The sequence below is a fragment of the Furipterus horrens genome, unplaced genomic scaffold, assembly GCF_987537825.1.
Source record: "Furipterus horrens unplaced genomic scaffold, mFurHor1.1.pri manual_scaffold_3, whole genome shotgun sequence".
Taxonomy (NCBI): Eukaryota; Metazoa; Chordata; class Mammalia; order Chiroptera; family Furipteridae; genus Furipterus; species Furipterus horrens.
In genome coordinates this window covers 43,882,500-43,899,819 of record NW_028327173.1, presented here as the reverse complement: position 1 = coordinate 43,899,819, position 17,320 = coordinate 43,882,500, and the positions used below count along the sequence as shown (strand labels likewise).

Sequence of the window (17,320 nt, the reverse complement as noted above, 5' to 3'; positions counted from 1 at the left end):
TGAATGTTTATTTCTTGTTAATTTTCCAAACTGTTGATTTGAATCCTGGCTTCCTTCCCTTCACTGTTGGTTTCCAGTGGATTTTTCTTAGACTTTCACGTTTTTCTTTCTACACTTTTCCCCTTTGTGCTATCACTGAGTCTTTACACCAATGGCTCCCAAATTTATGTCTCCTTCCTGGACCTGCCTACCCTATATCTCCATTTGGAATCTACTGGGTATCACAAACTTAACACTGTTCGAATTTGGGTTATTGTGCTTTCCCCAACAAATTTGCCACAGTATTCTCCATTTCAGTAAATAGCAGTGTATTTCTCCATTTACTTAGGGTATAAAACCTTGGAGTCATTTTTGAATCCATTCTTTTTCTTCCAACCTGTATCTGATTCACAGCAAATTCTACCAGCTTTATTATATATATTCAGAATCAAACCATTTCTCACCACCTCTACTGCTTCTACCATGATTCAAACAACTCTTCTCTCTCACTTAGATTTAGAGCAATAGACTCCTTACCCTTCTCCCTGCTGCTATCTTGCCCCCACTTCAGTTTATTCTCAACTACCTCTTCAAATGACTCTCACTAAGCGAAAAAGTCAAAAATTTTTCAGTGGTACACAATACCCTCCATGATCTGGAAGTCCATTATGTTTCAGATTACATCTTCTACTATGTATTTTTCTCATTCATTTGACACCAAAATTTCAAGCATACTTTCACTTTGAGATGTTTGCATTATTATCTTGCTGGGAGTGCTCCTCTCTAGATATCCACACTTTCACCCCCCACTACCTTCACATATTCAATCAATTGTCACTGTATCAGACAGGATGGGCTAGGTTATGCTGCAGTAACAAGCAACATGAAAACCTCAGTAGCTTAAAACAAGTCATACATAACACATATCCATTTTGGGGTGGCTGGGCCCTGCTCCAGATTGTCCTCACTCCAGTTTCCAAGACGACAGAACAACTACTATTGGGACATTGCTGTGACAGAAGGAAAGAAAGAGCAGGGACAATTATATATTAACTGTTAAAGTTTTCATGTCAAAATAGCATTCATCACTTCTACTCATATTTCATCAGCCAAAGTAAGTCACTGGGCTTCTCTAATTCCAAGGTAGTAAGAAAGTACAATCCTATGATCATGTGTTCAGAAAAAGAATCAGAAATATTGAGGAACAGTACTATGATATTAATAGTTATCACAGTTATCATCTAACTGAGACCTTTCTGGCTATGCTATAAAAAATTACAAGCCTTCCCAACCATTTCCCAATTCTCCTATTCCCCTCACCCACTTTATTTATCTCTTTAGTATTTTTCACTATCTCCCATTATACATATATGTGTGTGTGTGTGTATATATATATATATATATATACATATCCTTTTTTTTATATCATTCCCCATTAGAATGATTTTTGCCTGTTTCATATAGTAACTACTATATGGAGGCTTTAGATAAAAATGTGTTGAATAAATGAATAAATGATATAATTAGTAATCCATGTAAAATACACAATCACTTTTAATTGCCCAAGCTTGGGATTTGGCTTAAAGCACGATTGGCATTATTCAATTATTTAACAAACTTGAGCATGTACCTAACTTATTCAAGGTGCTATGCATCAAGGAGAACACTCTCGTTCTCAGATTCACCAGATACATCGGAAACTTCTTACCTTTCATATCTTACACTACTTTTACCAATGGAGAATATGCGGCTCGACTTCCATAGAAGCAAATAAAAACCTTTTGTTAAGCTAAGATCTGTCTGAAATCAAGGTTTCTTGTCCAAAAATACTAGAAAGTCTCATATGTGATAAGCACACTTCCTAATATCTCCTTCCTGATCCATTTGCATCATTGCATTTGGGGGCCTCCTAGTAAGCAAAATTTATGCCAACAGTAAAACTCCCAGGATCTTAATTTGAAAAGTTTTTACCAGCTTGAGGTCAGTCTCTTTGCATCATGACCTTCTTTAGTGAATCAAATAATGAATTTCTCATTTGGAATTAAACAATACCTTTAAAGGCTCTGCTTTCCTCAACAGATATACGTGGAATTTGTTTCCACATAAGAATAATTACACTCAGCACTGAGGATGGGCACTGTAGTGAGGGATATGGATATTCATCGGGTCCTTGAAGAGAAATGGTAAAGAAACCTAGTACAGAAGCTAAAAAATGGCCTTAGTCAGTAGAAAATTAAGTTAAGATGTAAATAGATTACAATGCTAGTTCACATCCCCTTAGAGATATTATTGCTCAGTCAATTATTTTGACTAAGGTGTTTTTTACTTTTTTCTTTACATTGGGTAAATTTTTTATTTCGTTTACAGTGTGAGATAAAAAGGAAAATGAGTTCTCCTTAGCCAATATTTTATATAGTTATAGTAAAATACTTTAAACATCAGGGATTTATAACGGATTACATTTCTTAAAAGCTTGGGGAGAAAGTAAACAAGTTCTAACATAACACCTTGAATTTTCCAATTGACTCTTCCTTTACAATAGTAACCAGCTGTAATTAGTTATCTAAGTTTCTTCAAGGCCTTTGCGGATGTCTTTAGATCTGAAGTATTGCTGTTTCAATCAATACCCACTAATTCCACTTCACAAGTGAGTTTTGCATTTGGTGGGATTCGGGCATCAGGCTTTCCATAAGCCCACTCTGGTTCAATCCCCAGTTGAGCCTTTTCTCCTTTACTCAGCCAAGAGTGTTTCAGCCCACCCTCTGATAAGTTTGCCTATTCCAACCTTAAAACTGAAAGGCTTGGCATTTTCCTTCTTTTTTGAACTCATTTGAATATTGGTATCAAAAACAGTCCCATCCTATAGTGTTCCTATATACCAGCAATGAGCAGCATCTCCCTTTATGGGGAAGTTGATTTTATCCTAATTTTTAAGAACAGATATTGTATATTTTGGTGGACTCTCATCCAGAGTCTCTTCAGACTTGGTTTCTTTGGGTTTATCTTCATTAAGCTTCACATTTGTCACCTGCTCAGACCTTTTACTTATACTTTCAGTACCCTTGAAACACTTACTTTCAAAAAGATGATATTGTAACCAGATGGTCTTTGTTAGCTGTCTTGGTCACATTTTTAATGTTTCCTAATAACTTAGGGTCTGCAAGAATCGAATCTGCACTGTGGTTCTGTAGAAACTTGATAATGTCCTTCTTGGGCAGCTGCCCATGGCCCAGGCCTGCTGTGGACAGGCTGCTGCCTTCTTCCCCTGCTGCCTCTGCTTTCTCCCAAGGTATTGTTGGCAAAGACCACATCCAGTTCTGTAAAGTATTTGAGGCAGCAATAAGTACAATTGAATATTATGTGCATATAATTTGCATAGGAGTACATAATTAATCATATTTTTTCTTGTTATGCTTTCCTTAGCTCTGTGCCTGTTTTTATGGCTCCCCACTGCCTATAGGAGAAATACAATGTCCTCTGCCTGGTGCCCAAGTCATCTGTCCCGCCATCGCCTGCCATCTCTTTTCCCGTCCCTACTTTATGTCAGGCAGCAGTCACACGGAATGTGCAGGCCGTGAGCTGTCACTGTTAGTTGACTAGACACTAGCCCCCTTCTCACTTTCTTTCTTCCTAACAGGACCATAATTTTCTTCCTTTTGGCCTTTGCATATTATATGCTTCAGGGGCCCTCACCATGCTCCAGGATGTAGGTTTTGATTAGTCTGCAGCCAACCTGGCAGATCCATCCCCTTGGTACATGATTGGTGTAGACAAGGGTAAGTGGTACAATCTCGGCCAGTGAGATGTAAAGGGAAGCCTGTCAGGTAAGGGATTTCTTTGAAAATTTCCTGAGTCTCAAAAGAGAACACAGAAAAGGACAGAGACTCACCCCTTTCCTACTTCTAGACAGGGCTATGGAAGGAGGTGATGCCTAAGAACAGCTTCAATATCATAACCATGAGAGCAGGGGCGACACACAAGGTGGCAGAGTAGAAGAATGGAAGGAACCTGGACTTCTGAGGAGGTCATTGTGCCCTTGGCTTAAGCCATCATAATAACAGTTACAGTTATGACTATGCCAAGTTATATTGTGAGCATTTTGTGTATGTTATCTCATTTAATCCTCACAACTATCTTATAAAGTCGGAGTTTTTATTATTTTCATTTTACAATTGAGCAAATGGAAGCAGAGTGGGGTTGATGTGCTAAGGTTGCTCTCATTTGTTTCTTCTTTCAGATATTTATTGTGGAAATTTTAAAGTATATACTAAAGTAGAGAATAGTGTAATAAATCCCCACATATCTATCAATCATCCAATTTAAACAATTAGCAACTCCTGATCAGTCGTGACTTATTTATGCCCCTGTACACTTTTCTGTCCACATTATTTTGCAGCAATTATATCATACTGGATTACTTTATGCATACCAAAACTAACAGCTACTTTTATTTGAGTCTCTTGTTAAGAGCGAAACTAGTCTCTAAATATTAATAACTTTCTCCTCATAAAAATTTGAAAATGTAGATAAGCTAAAGGTGAAATATAAAAATCACCTACAATATCATCACCTAGCAATAACAACTAATAATCATTTAGTGTACTCCCTTTCAGTATTTTGTATGTTTGTTTTGAATATGAAATTGTATCTTTTCTACTTATCATGGCCTGAGCGTTCTCCATCCCTTTTGCAACCTCCATGATCTTTGGGTGCTGGGTTCCCTCTATCTTTACTTCTTTTAGGAACTTGAGACATGTTCTCTTTACACTTGGTATAACACCTCCACCGCTGTAATTTAATAATGTGTGGCATTGTCTATTTATCCATGTTCCTGACTAGGCCAGCACACACTGTGGGCAGAAACTGTTTTTGAGTTAAAAAATTTTAAAAAAATTCTGGTGTCTGTATTGCTAAAAGAAACAATATAACAAAACTCATTATTGTAGGGATGATGTTGAACATGGGGTGGCCTGCACCATGCAGTGTCCCCTTCACAAGGATCCAGTGGAGAAGCTTTCCTCTCATCCCAGTTAAAACCATGTTGCTCCTGAAAAACAGGTGTGCTTTCTTTAGTGGATGCCATAAACACTTGTAACATAAATTTGTATGTCCGTTTTTGGTTTGATCACCAGGTAGCTCAGAACTGAAGTTGTGGTTCTAACTTTGGAAAGTGTGTACTGTTTTCAAAGCATAAAATCTATCATTGGTTTTATTTTATTTTTTTCTTCATCACAAATGATTTGTATTTGAAATAATCATATGGTGTCATGATAGGACCATTTTAACATGTTAATTCATGAGTTTTCTTCTCTTCCTTCTTCCGTGAAAGAAGCTTGCAGGTTCTGTACTTTCAGGCTTCAGGAGTGGTAAAATTATGGTGGACTTCCATTTCTGGATTTGTTTGGAAAAGTCTAAAGTCTTTAAGGAGGATGAGCTAAGTGTCTGCATGGAGAAGAAGGGCTTCTTAGGGAAACTTGGAAAGAGGAGGATTTCCCCAAGAATGACAAAGTGATTCCCAGAGTCTCTTTGGATCAGTGGGATCACAGAGCAGAAGGAAGCAGAGCTCATAAAAGTGGCAAGACTCCAGGTAGGAAGAGCAGCCAGTCCACCTACCCAGTAGGAGGGGGCTTGAATTAGGATGCCAAGTTTGATATAGAGAAAACAAAGACGCATAATATTTCTTTTATATTTGAATTTTTAGACTAGGGTTTATATTCACAACAGTGTGAAAGCTGCCCCAAGTCCCTTTTGTAAAGAGACAGTGTATGAACAAACAGAGAAGAAAACCATTATTTTCATGGAAAGAATGTGAGCTTTAATGGTAGAGCTGTCATTATTCTATTGTACTTCAGAAGCTTCTTTCTTTTTCCCTTGGATTTCTCCAATTGCTTTCCAGCTCTTCCAGCAGCACCCTCTCTTGTTCCCTTCAGTACATCCTTCTCCCAGCTGTCAGAATTGTCTTTTGCAAATGAAGGTCAGCTTGGGTCTCTCCCCTGGTTAAAGTTCTCTGTTAAGCCCTATTTTTGTCTCCGAATGATGTTCACATCTACAACGGCCTTCATCATTTACTTCTTGCCTGCCTCTGTAAGCCTTATTTGCTAAAAACATCCCCTGTTCTGACCCAAACTTGAATCTCAAGCAATAGTGTTCTACTTCCTGTTCTGCAAATTCACCATCTCTCTTCTCATCTGGTTCTTGGACATGCTCTTCCTGTTGCTCCTAATGCATTTCCATGGACTAACTCCTACTATTTCAGAACTCATCCCAGGTGACACTGTCATCTAGGTAGTCTTCTCCAGCTCTGCTCTCTCCATGTGGGTCAAGTGTGGTGTCTCTGCTGTGTGTTCCCAGAACATCCTAAGGTTACACCTTTGTCACTCATCACAGTGATTTGAACTGCATGTATCACAGTAAGAGAGAACATAGAAACTTGTTTACAGTTGGGGGTTCCAGGATCTAGAGATATGTCCGATGGATGGTAAATGGGAGCAGAAAGACATTATAGGGATGGTCATCGGGCATCCAGAGGAAAGGAGGAAGAAGTCTGGTGCTCTGGTTTACACTTGGCAAAAGGGCTCAAGGGCCAAGCAGTTTGGAACACAACATGAGGATGTACTCAAAAAATGCCTGCAGTGGGGACTGCTAAACTCTGCCCCAATATCCGGTCCCTGTTTTCCTTTTGGTAGTGTAAATCACACCAGTGTTTCAGGAGGTCACGTGGCCAAAGATTATGTTTTCCCAGCCTTCCTGTCAACTAAGTGTGGTCCTCTGACCAAGTCCAGGCCAATAGGATGAAACTGAAAGTGATGTATGGATACTTCCAGGTTGTCGCTTTAAAGAAAAAAGGTGCTTAGCTGACTTCTTTCCCCTTCCTACAGGCCGAAATGCAGAGATCAATGAGGAAACCCAGAAGATGAAATGATATTGTGCTCCCTGGAACTGGGTGGCAAAAGATTGACATTACTGGTCTTACCTCCAATCCAACCCACAGGGTATCAAAGTAGTTGAGTAGAGAAACAGCACACTGTAGGCAACTGCCAGAGGATGGGGAAAGGAGAAATGATTAGAAAACAGCTCAGATTAGATGGGAGACATTCTAAGCCCACCTTGGAATTCCTAGAAAGTAGGGGTGGGAGTAAGGTCTGGATAAGCCATATGGCAAGTAAGGACTGTTAATAGAATAGATTTATGGGCAAACTTTTAAAGTGACTTAACCCTGGTTCTAACAGCTATGCCAATGAAAAGAAGATTTGGGTTGCAGTAATCAACTAATAGTTGAAGACCCCCTGATAGGTAAATAATACTATTCCATGTGTCTTATAGAATTTACAGGAGAAGCAGTCCAACACCTAATAAGTTTACAGACTAATACAATTTTCTGAAATAGTAACTTTCCTTCTTGCTGTGGAAGGAAAAAGAACACATTTTCCTTTGAGATTTCTACTCAAATTCTTTTCAGTTTTACCCCTCATTGTTTTATTGGTTCTGCAGCTTGGTGGGGAGAGGTCTGAGCTTAGATTAATTTGAAGGAACCAACCAATGAGATCCAACTGAACCACTCAAATCCCTCTGAAGGACTGAAGATTCTCAAGGATGCAGGTGTTTTGAAGATGTTCATTTTAAATCTATTTCTTAAAAAGTGGAGGTATAGAAATGCTTCACCATTCCTGTTTTTGTTTTCATGTAAGAGAAAACAATGAGTTTAGCACAATTCTTGTCCTGAATAAGTATTTCATAATGATATTCATACAAGTTCTCATTATGACACAGCTAACACGGGCCAGATCTGTTGCCATTGTTACATTTGCCATTTTGTGGGCTGCATCTTTGTAAATCAGCTAGATCATTGCCTTAATTGGGGTCATTCTGGGGTTAGGGGGAGGCATAACGGGGTTGCCTGTGTTTCTTCATTAGTCACTTTGTGTGCCAAATGCAACAAGCACCAAGGTGCCAGATCACATATTTGCTTTGGGGAAACCAGCAGGCTTTCAAAGTATGTGATGCTGTAGATGGCTCAAAATGTTGAAAACAATTTTTCTTAAACTTGCTACATTTCTCTTCTCTTGGAATAGAGATAGAGTAGCTTAGCATCCAGGAAAGAAAAGCGACTTTCGAGTCAGGCAGCACGGCTCTGCTATTGACTTGTTATAACTTTAGGTAAATTCATAAGCCTTTCTGAGTTTCAGATTTCTCATCTGTTAAATGGGATGATCAGACTAGTATTCATGAGATTGTACAGAGACAGATCTAATGCATGTGATGCATGCAGAAAGAGCAGCAAGATGACTGACAGCAGAGATAAATAATAGAATATTCAGAATGATTTTCTAAATAAAGGCAAGAAAAAAATGAACACTACAGAAGAATACGTATTTTTGAAAATATGATCTTAGCCATACAAGGACACCAGGAAAGAATGAATTAAACAAAAGCATTAACTGTACATTTCACCTTGTGCCAAGTGCTGAAGAGATTTACAAAGACCAAACAGAGAGGGCCTCACCTATTGAGGCTCACCAGATCCTGTTCTAGATGAGTTCTAGATACACGTAAACCTGAAACAGTAAGTTAATAATACAGGTCAACCAGCAACAAAATCATTGCCTGCCACATAGTTGGTGCTCTATAAATATTTGTCAACAAGGTGAGCAGAGCCTGACTTCTGGCCAAAATGGAGGCCTAGACTAACATGCTCTGTCTGCCTCCACAACTAAGAAGGAATACAACTACCTCAAAACCAAAAGTAACCAGCAATTCCAGAAAATAAAACTCCATGGAAGTCAAACGTTTGAAGTTATAAACCAATGGTGCTCGTCTAAATGGGTAGGAGGGGTGAAGCTGGGGCGGAGAGATTGGGCTGTGCTGTTGGTGGCAGCAGCAAGGATAGCGGTGGGACTGTAAGAAACGCCAGGGGAGCAGTCCCAGCTGCAGTCAAGACCCATCAGGTAGCGATTCTAATGCTGGGGAAGGCAGCACCCCCATTGCCTCAGACGGTGAGGCCCAGAGGGCGTGGGGATGGAGGAACAGGCTCCCGGTCTCTCAGCGGAGAGTAGCGGCAGGAATCCATCTTGGATCCCCGCCCCCACACAAAGCACCACAGTGTGGTGAGAAGGGTCACCAGGTTGTGATGAGTGCTCAGGGTGCTGCACCCGGTAGCATAGGAGGTGTGACAGCCCCGCCCAAGAAGGAAAGATAAACAAAAATGGTCATAATGACAGGAATAATGATTGAAATACCAGTCATGAAGCTAACCAAACAGCAAATAAAGGAATTAACTGATGAACAAATAGGAAAACTTTCTGAGGCTCAGTTCAGAACTATAGTCATAAGGCAGCTTATAGAATTAACAAAAGATATCGAACAAGACGGGGAAGGAATGAAGGCTAGCCCTGCTGAAATGAATGAAAACACATAAGAAACGAGTGGTGAGGGAAAGAAAACCAGGGATCAAATCAACGAATCGGAACATAGGGAAGGAACAGTCAGTCAACCAGTGAAGAAGAGGAAACGAAAAGTGAGGAAAATGAGGAGAGGCTCAGAAACCTCTGGGACAGCTATAAGCGGGCCAACATCCAAATCATAGGGTTGCCAGAAGGTGAAGAAGAAGAACTAGAAATTGAAAAATTCTGTGAAAAATAATGAAGCAGAACTTCCCTAATTTGGGGAAGGAAATAGACTTACCGGTCCAGGAAGCACAGAGAGATCCAGAAAAACTAGACCCAGGGAGAACCACTCCAAGACACATTATAATCAAAATGTCAAAAATTTAAGATAAAGAGAGAATCTTAAAAGAAGCAAGAGAGAAGAAAAGAATTATGTACAAAGGGGTCCCAATTAGACTATCAGCTGATTTCTCAAAGGAGACCTTGCAGGCAAGAAGGGACTGGCAAGAAATATTCAAAGTAATAAAAATAAACTTATAGCCACAAATACTCTATCCAGCGAGTCTGTCATTCAGAACAGAAGGACAGAGAAAGTGCTTCCGGGACAAAGTAAAACTGAAGGAGTTCATCAGATTCAAAGCACTGTTACATGAGATGTTAAAGGGACTGGTTTAGAAGAAGGAGGATCAAAATTATGAACATTAAAACGAAAACTGTATTACAACAACCAACAACAGAAGGTAGGGAATCAAAACAAAGGCTAACTAAGTAGGCAACAGAGTGGGAAAAGAATCATAGGTGTGGGAAAAGAATCATAGGTATGGGGAACATACTGGGGGAAGGTCAGGGGGGAGGGGGAAGGGGTAAAAGGGAAGGAGATGATGCAGGAATTAAGAAGCATAGTAGGAGGGAGTGGAGTAGACAGGAAGAGGTTGAGAAGAACTATATGCACAACCAATGGGCATGGACTAAAAGGGGGGGACAACTGGAGGGAGGGGGGGCCACTGGGTGGAGGGGAGCAAAGGGAAAATAAATTGGGACAACTGTAACAGCATAATCAATAAAACATATTTTAAAAAAAGATGAGTAGAGTCTAACTCTAATCAAACAGTAGAGTGTATGGATTCAAAACTTTCAGAATAGAGGAATAAGAAGCTGGGTGACTCGCTCCCCAGAAAAACACATTAACTGGTGAAAGTTATAAAATACAGTCATTTAAAGTTTCTAATAATTGTCCTAAAGGCATAAATCAAATGGAGAAAGATTCACTCAAGAAAATCTACTAAAGCTCACCAAGAACAGTGAGAGTCTGCAGCATTGAGCCGAACCTGCTCTCGTATTCCTCACAGCCTCACATGGAAGCTCTCCTCCAGGCGTCCCCAGTTCTGAGTCTTAGTTTCCCCTGGGAAGGAGCAGGCGGCTGTTTCTTCCCCACAGCCCCATGTTGCAGAAGCTCTGTTCTATGCTGGCGCAGCCAAAAGAATGAGTTTTCCTTGCTCACCCAGGTCTGACTTAGTATGGAATTTCTATTTCAGGTGCAGAGGCTGAGAACACTGGAACCCCATCGCTCCCAGCCAACTTGTTTGTAGGGTGGAAGTTCCATGCCAGGAGAGGCAAGCCAAGATCAGAGGTTGCCACCTCCCCGACCCCCCACAGTGCTCACCCATAGAGTGGGGGTGTCACTCTGGTAGAAGCAGGCCATACAGACTGAAGAACTCTGTAGCTCTGCCTGAGGGATTGACTGACTTCATTTGAAACAATGTGGAGGACTCCGTACCTAAAGCCATTGCTGAAAATAAGGGAATGCTTGGTGGAGAGCAAATAAGAGAAGGCTGGTAGCTTTATTATGCAAGAAAAATGGCAGAGCAGAAGTTTAGTAAAGGAAAACCAGAGAAAGAGACAGCTAAGAGGCAGCCAGCGATCAGTCACGAAGGATGTACACATGTGCAAGGCTGTGCCTACTCGGGAACAATGAATGACATCAAGGACCACCTTGAAAATGTCACTCATGCTGTGCAGAGAGCTATTAATGCAGGGCAGAAGCTGCTCTACTAGCACAAGGGCCTTAAACACAACTTCTGACCAAACTCTGACTGAGCAATAAGTTACTCTGACCTAAGGTGGTTCCTAGGAAGCCAGGTTTAAAAATAAAATCACACTCATCCCTGGCCATCTGGAAGCCTGTGTGAATGCCCAAGGCTGCTGCCACTTGGAAGTGATTAGAAAGGGAGCTCTATACTGCAGTGCCTTCCAAATGTGGGGCAAGAAATACCAACCCCTGAATCATGATAGAAACCACAAGCCACATACATATCCATTGTTGGAGGGTAAGCATCCAACTAGACTTGTTTTTGATTCTATTGCCTTATACCCTGTTGTCACCTATCTGGTCAACCCTTTAGATTGGGGTTTTGTTGGGATTTGCCCCTGGGCACTGTTCCTGGGGTCTCATTAGGCTCACACTCTGTAAGTGTGAGGCAATCCCACTAACACATGGTCTCAGACAGTGAGGATAAGCTCAGGTGTTACTTTGTAGTGATGGTGTCGGATGTGGACTGGGGCCTGAACAGGAAAGAGGAACTCCTTCCCCCCTCCAAATTGTGCTTTCTTGTGATGAGAGAGAGGGACCTTATCTTTGGGGTCCCTTGGCCTGAAAAGGCATTAGCCATCTCGGTTTGAAGTTTGCAATCAACCAGGAATGGATGGTGGGAATAGAAACAAGTCAGGAGAAGCCAGGACCCCAAAAATGCCCAAACTTACTTTGGAATGTCTCTGAGCTGTTAAAGCCAAGAAATCAGCAGCAGAACATAGAGGAAATGGTGTAACAGTGGACTCTGAACTTGGAAGATTCTGCCAATTCAAATGTGGTGATAAACTCAGGGAGACAAACAAGCTCAGGGAGTGGCTGGGCCCGAGAGATGAACAGGGCTAAAGATTGACAAGTAGAAAGAAACAAGGATGGGGATGCACTACTCTGGCTGAAAAACGATTCTAATATGTAAAGCATTTTAATTTCTCAGCTAATAGAAGACTAGAAATAAAAGGGGATATTATTTGTGATTCCACTTATTTATGCATTCATTGGTTGCTTCTTATATGTACCCTGACCAGAAATCAAACCCGCAACCTTGGCCTATAGGGACAATGCTCTAACCAGCTGAGCTACCCACACAGGGCTCTGTTTGCTGTTTCAATGAATATTTTTGCACACCTACCGTGTGACAGCCTCTATTGTAGGTACTAAGGGTAGATCAGTGAACATATCAGATAAAGATCCCTCTTCTCATAAAGCTTACATTCTAACAAGTTTTCAGTTGTTACAGACCACCCATGGGCGCATTTAGAATGTTGGTATATACCTTACAGGTTTTGATAGTTACTCTGGACATCATTACATCACAGCTCATTCAGCACAGTAATAATGATAATGATAATAATAAATAGCTATACTGTACATACCATATGCCAGACACTGTTTACCTGCCTTCTGTTCATTAGATTCTTTAACCCTCACTGAAAACTTTGTGTTATTTTTTCCCTTGAACTAGTCACTGTAGCCAAGTAGCGTGGTGCACTCTGATTGATCAGGCCTGCTGTCTGTGACTACCTCCCCTCCCCTCCCCCTACCTCAGTCTGCTCACCTCCTTTGGGTTAAGACAAATGTCTTGAGTTGCATCAGAACCCCGTGCATTAAGCAGAATAAATGGAATGGAGTGAGGGTTGGCTCACCAAAGAAAGTGATGTGCTGGGCAGATAGGCCTATACCTACCACGTTACATAATAGGCCACTTTGGAAAGGCAGTGGCTTCAGCATTCAAAGTCCCAAATGCAGAAATGATGCAGGGCAAAGAAGAATGGGACTATTATTAACCCCACTTTATAAGTGACAAAACCAAAGCACAGAGAGGTTCACACATGTAAGAAAGAGTGGAGATGGGATTTGGGTCTGACTCTGGAGTCCCTGCCTTAATCACTGTATTATTCTGATGAAGTCATAAAGGCAACATTAGTCACCGTAGTTCATGGATTCTGAGAATCCCATTTCCCCCATTTTAACATCTCCGCAAGTGGCATGTGCCATACGATAGATGGAAGATTATGTAGTATTGGTTTAATTGGCAGCATGTTTTCTTCCTTAGTGTGTCTTACAAAAAAGTCATGTTAGAGTTGATAAAGGACTTAATTATCTCAAAAAATACTGATAATGCTCCTATTCTGTGCCAGGCAGCTATGCTAGGCTTGCTATGCTATGTAGTATACAACAACACAGATCATTAATAATTCTGATGCCATGTGAAGTGTTCAGTGAAAGAGTTATGCACAGAAGGAAGAGGCAATATAAGAGAGGGGCACCACCTAGCCAGAAGAGGGGGGTCAGGGAAGTCTTCCCAGAAAGGTAGAATATAGGTGGTAGGGGAAGGAGAGGAGTATGGTGGGGCCAAAAGTGGCTCCATCATGGTCGAAAATAAAACTTAAGGCAGAGGAAGTGGTTCAAGAGGAGGCTCGAGGTGTTTAGCACCCTTTGATGTGGTAACGTCTGATTCAGCTGCATGGTGAGCGCCATGCTATCTACACTGCAAGCAGTAAGGGTCCGCTTAAGGGACCATGAGTAGGCCATGTTCAGATTGCACTTTGGGAAGGATCTTCTGGGAGCTGGATGCCTGATGTCTTAAACTGGACGCTGGCTCAGGGGTGGTGGTAGTCATGCAGAAGAGGAATGTTGAGGCCTTGAACTCCAGGGATCAGTGTCAGGGTGCAGAAGAGGTGGTGGGCTTGAAACATGTTTAGAGGTCAAGTTTGAAAGGTTTGGTGATTGGATTTGGTGATGGGAGAGAGGGGTCAGAAATGACTTCCAGGATCTGGGCTTGGACAGCTGGCTGGGTGGTGATGCTACCAACGAGGGCAGAGAATAAAGGAAAAAGAGTGGGATTAGGGAGGAGGAGGATGTGTGTGATTGTGTATGTGCTCAGTGTGAGAGTTCTGTTAGAGAAGGAGGTGGCATTTACGACTAAGTGGTGTGTTGAAGTTTGAAGACAGAATTAATAGTAAATGATGCTGAGAGTTAGTTAGAACTGTGAACTCCTCAAGGGCAGGGACTCTGTTGTCCTGTTTTCTACCTATTTTAGTGCCTAGCATTGGAACTGCTGCATAATCAATGCTCAATAAACATTTACAGCAGGAAATTGTAATAATTAGAATAATCTATGTGTGTCTATGAGAATGTATGTGGTGTGAGTGTGTATGTATATATATACGTATATATATACTGGGCACTGTTTTAAGATCTTTATGGGTATTAACTCTCATTTACTCCTTACAATAATATACAAGGTATGTACTATTGCTACCCCATTTTAAACATTAGAAAAATTGAGGTACAGAGAGGCCAACTCACTTTGACTAAATTTCCAGAGCTAGAAAGTGGTAGAACTATAATTTAAGGCTGGATAGTCTAATATTCTATGCTTTTGGCATAGTTTTTCATTTTTTAAAATAATTCTTTATTCTTTTAGCAATTGGTGAAGAAAAAAGGTACAGCACACAAAGAATTAAGTCCCATTTATCTGAAAATTAACTTTTTTACATGGTAAAACACATTCATATGATGTGATCCAGCCTAAACATCACATCATGTGAATCTTGTTCCATGTCTTTTTTTTTTTTTTTTTGCTTCCTCTGAGCTCCCCTAGTACCCTTAGGATGCTGCTATTGAAATATTTACCACTTTATGTTTCTTTTTTTTCAACTTGAGTCCTTCCAGAGGGTTGACTCTTTGTGTCTTTGTATTATGCCTTTCTATATCCTCAACTAGCTAACATTATGCATGGCATATAGTTAACTATATAATAAATGTTTTCTAATTGAGTGAATGAGTGAATGAAGAAAAATTATTATTTATTTTAATAACCCATGATAAATACAATATTGCTATAGACAACACACTTCCTGCTCAATCTGAGCTTCCAGTCCAGCTGCAAAGACAATCACATAAAGGTCCATCTTTCTACTCTGCAAATCCTTGTATTAAGATGTGTTGGCCACAGATCATTCCATCCTAACACATGCAAACCACCTAAAGCTATTATGGCAAAAGGCATGGAACTCACAGATCAGGTTATGGGGAGTGGGTGGGGGGAATGAGGATGTAATGGGATCTGGGAAGGCTCAGAACATTTTCTTCACCCCTCTTTTCTAAGACATGTTTATATTAGTCCTTGCTATGTATTTATTTAGGAATAAAATCAACATTTGGAATCATCACAGCATATGGTTAGTGTTTTCTGTGTGGGGTGGGGTATCCATTTCTCCATCATGTGGCAAAAGTACAGTAGCTGTAATATCTCATTACAGGGCTTCACTTTATTCAATAAAAAAAAAAATAGTATTGCTCCACTTAACAAAATTATCCTAATCCACCCCCCCTCCACCACCACCATCCACTCCCCATAACCTGATCCGTGATTTCAATGCCTCTTGCCATAATAGCTTTAGATGGTTTGCATGTGATATTAGTTAGGTCCAGAATCTGCTTTCAATTCAGTTGCTTCAGACTGTATTTTCACTGTGAGCCATTAGTCACCAAATGTTGACAAGCATTTGTAAGGATGCCATCTCCCCCTTTGTTTATATGCAAGTGCAGCAACCAAAATGATTTATTTATGTTTTAATTAAAATTTGTGGATAGACCAGTGATTTTTAGCAGTGACTTTTCTAATTTGTGGGCTCCAGAAAGAAAAAAAAATCAATAACCTGATGCCATTTATGTTTTTATTGTTACCTCAGGCATTTATAATGCAGATCTGCCACTCACCTGCAGCCTTACACTGAGGAGAGTGATCCTCGCCACATAAATCTTCCCCAGAGGCCGAGAGGGTCTATATTTCAGAGTCACTTCCCTTCTGTGTCAGCTGTAAGTGAGATGTTACATGCTTTCCATTCTCATGGTTTTCATGGCAAGGCACAGGCTAAAATTAATATTGAAAGTAAATTGATGGACTGTAAGTTTTATAGTACCTGACCCAATTCGTAACCACTGCTTAGAAGCTTAATAATTTAGACCCATTGATTTTGGTTCCTGCATATCGCTCTCCACATTGAAAATGTACCTACCCTATAGGGTCTTTGGAAAGAACATACCCCAATTGCCAAGCTTTTATGGGAACTTAATATATTTGACACTGCAAGTGCATTAATCTCCAAGAAATTGCACCAAGTTAACATATTTACTGGTGTACACAATTTACTAACTACTTTGTAAAAGTCTAAACAAAGATAGATAAGACAGGTAGATATGGAGAAATAATGAGTAAACGTTCCGATGTATATTAACAAGATGAGTTCATTGCTCTCGCCAGGCTATCAGACTAACTGGAAAAGAATTAATTAATTTTCAGAGTGTCTGGGATGGTTTTAATTGCTGTTTTTCAAAGTCTGGGAAAAATGAACTGTTTTTGCATTTTCTGCCAAACTCAAATTATCCTCTCCCAAATAGTTAGGGTTGGGGAGGGTGCAAGGAGAGCGATGACAAGGAGGGTGGGAAAAGAAATGCTTGGCTCCTCACACCATTGTGGCCCTCTGAGATAAAAGCATGAATAACAAGGAGAAGCTTGTTTTATTTAGTTTAGAAAATCCTCTTAGGAAGGCTCTCACCTGAGTTTCTACAGCTTCCCTTCTTTCAGAATATTATTTTCCAACTCCCCGCAAACACCACTCCCACATTTGATTTTCTTCTTTCACTCCTTGCCTGGTTCTTAGTTTTTGCAATTCAGTTCTGGGAACATTCAAGTCAAGTACTCACTGTAGCATGTTGCCATTCTACCAAGAAGACCCCAACCTTTGCTCACCTTTGGAAGACAAAGCTCGTGTCGTTTCCTAGGGGCAGATATTTTAGTTCATGGAGATACTAGTTCATTTCTAGGGAACTATGAAACTCAAATATGTAATTTTAATCCACAGAA

At 40.5% G+C, this 17,320-nt stretch overlaps 1 pseudogene; it reads right to left on the bottom strand.

The window, feature by feature from the left end:
* Positions 1–2,595: 2,595 nt before the first annotated feature.
* Positions 2,596–17,320, bottom strand: part of LOC150014999 (peptidyl-prolyl cis-trans isomerase FKBP3 pseudogene) — a 54,946-nt pseudogene continuing 40,221 nt past the window's right edge.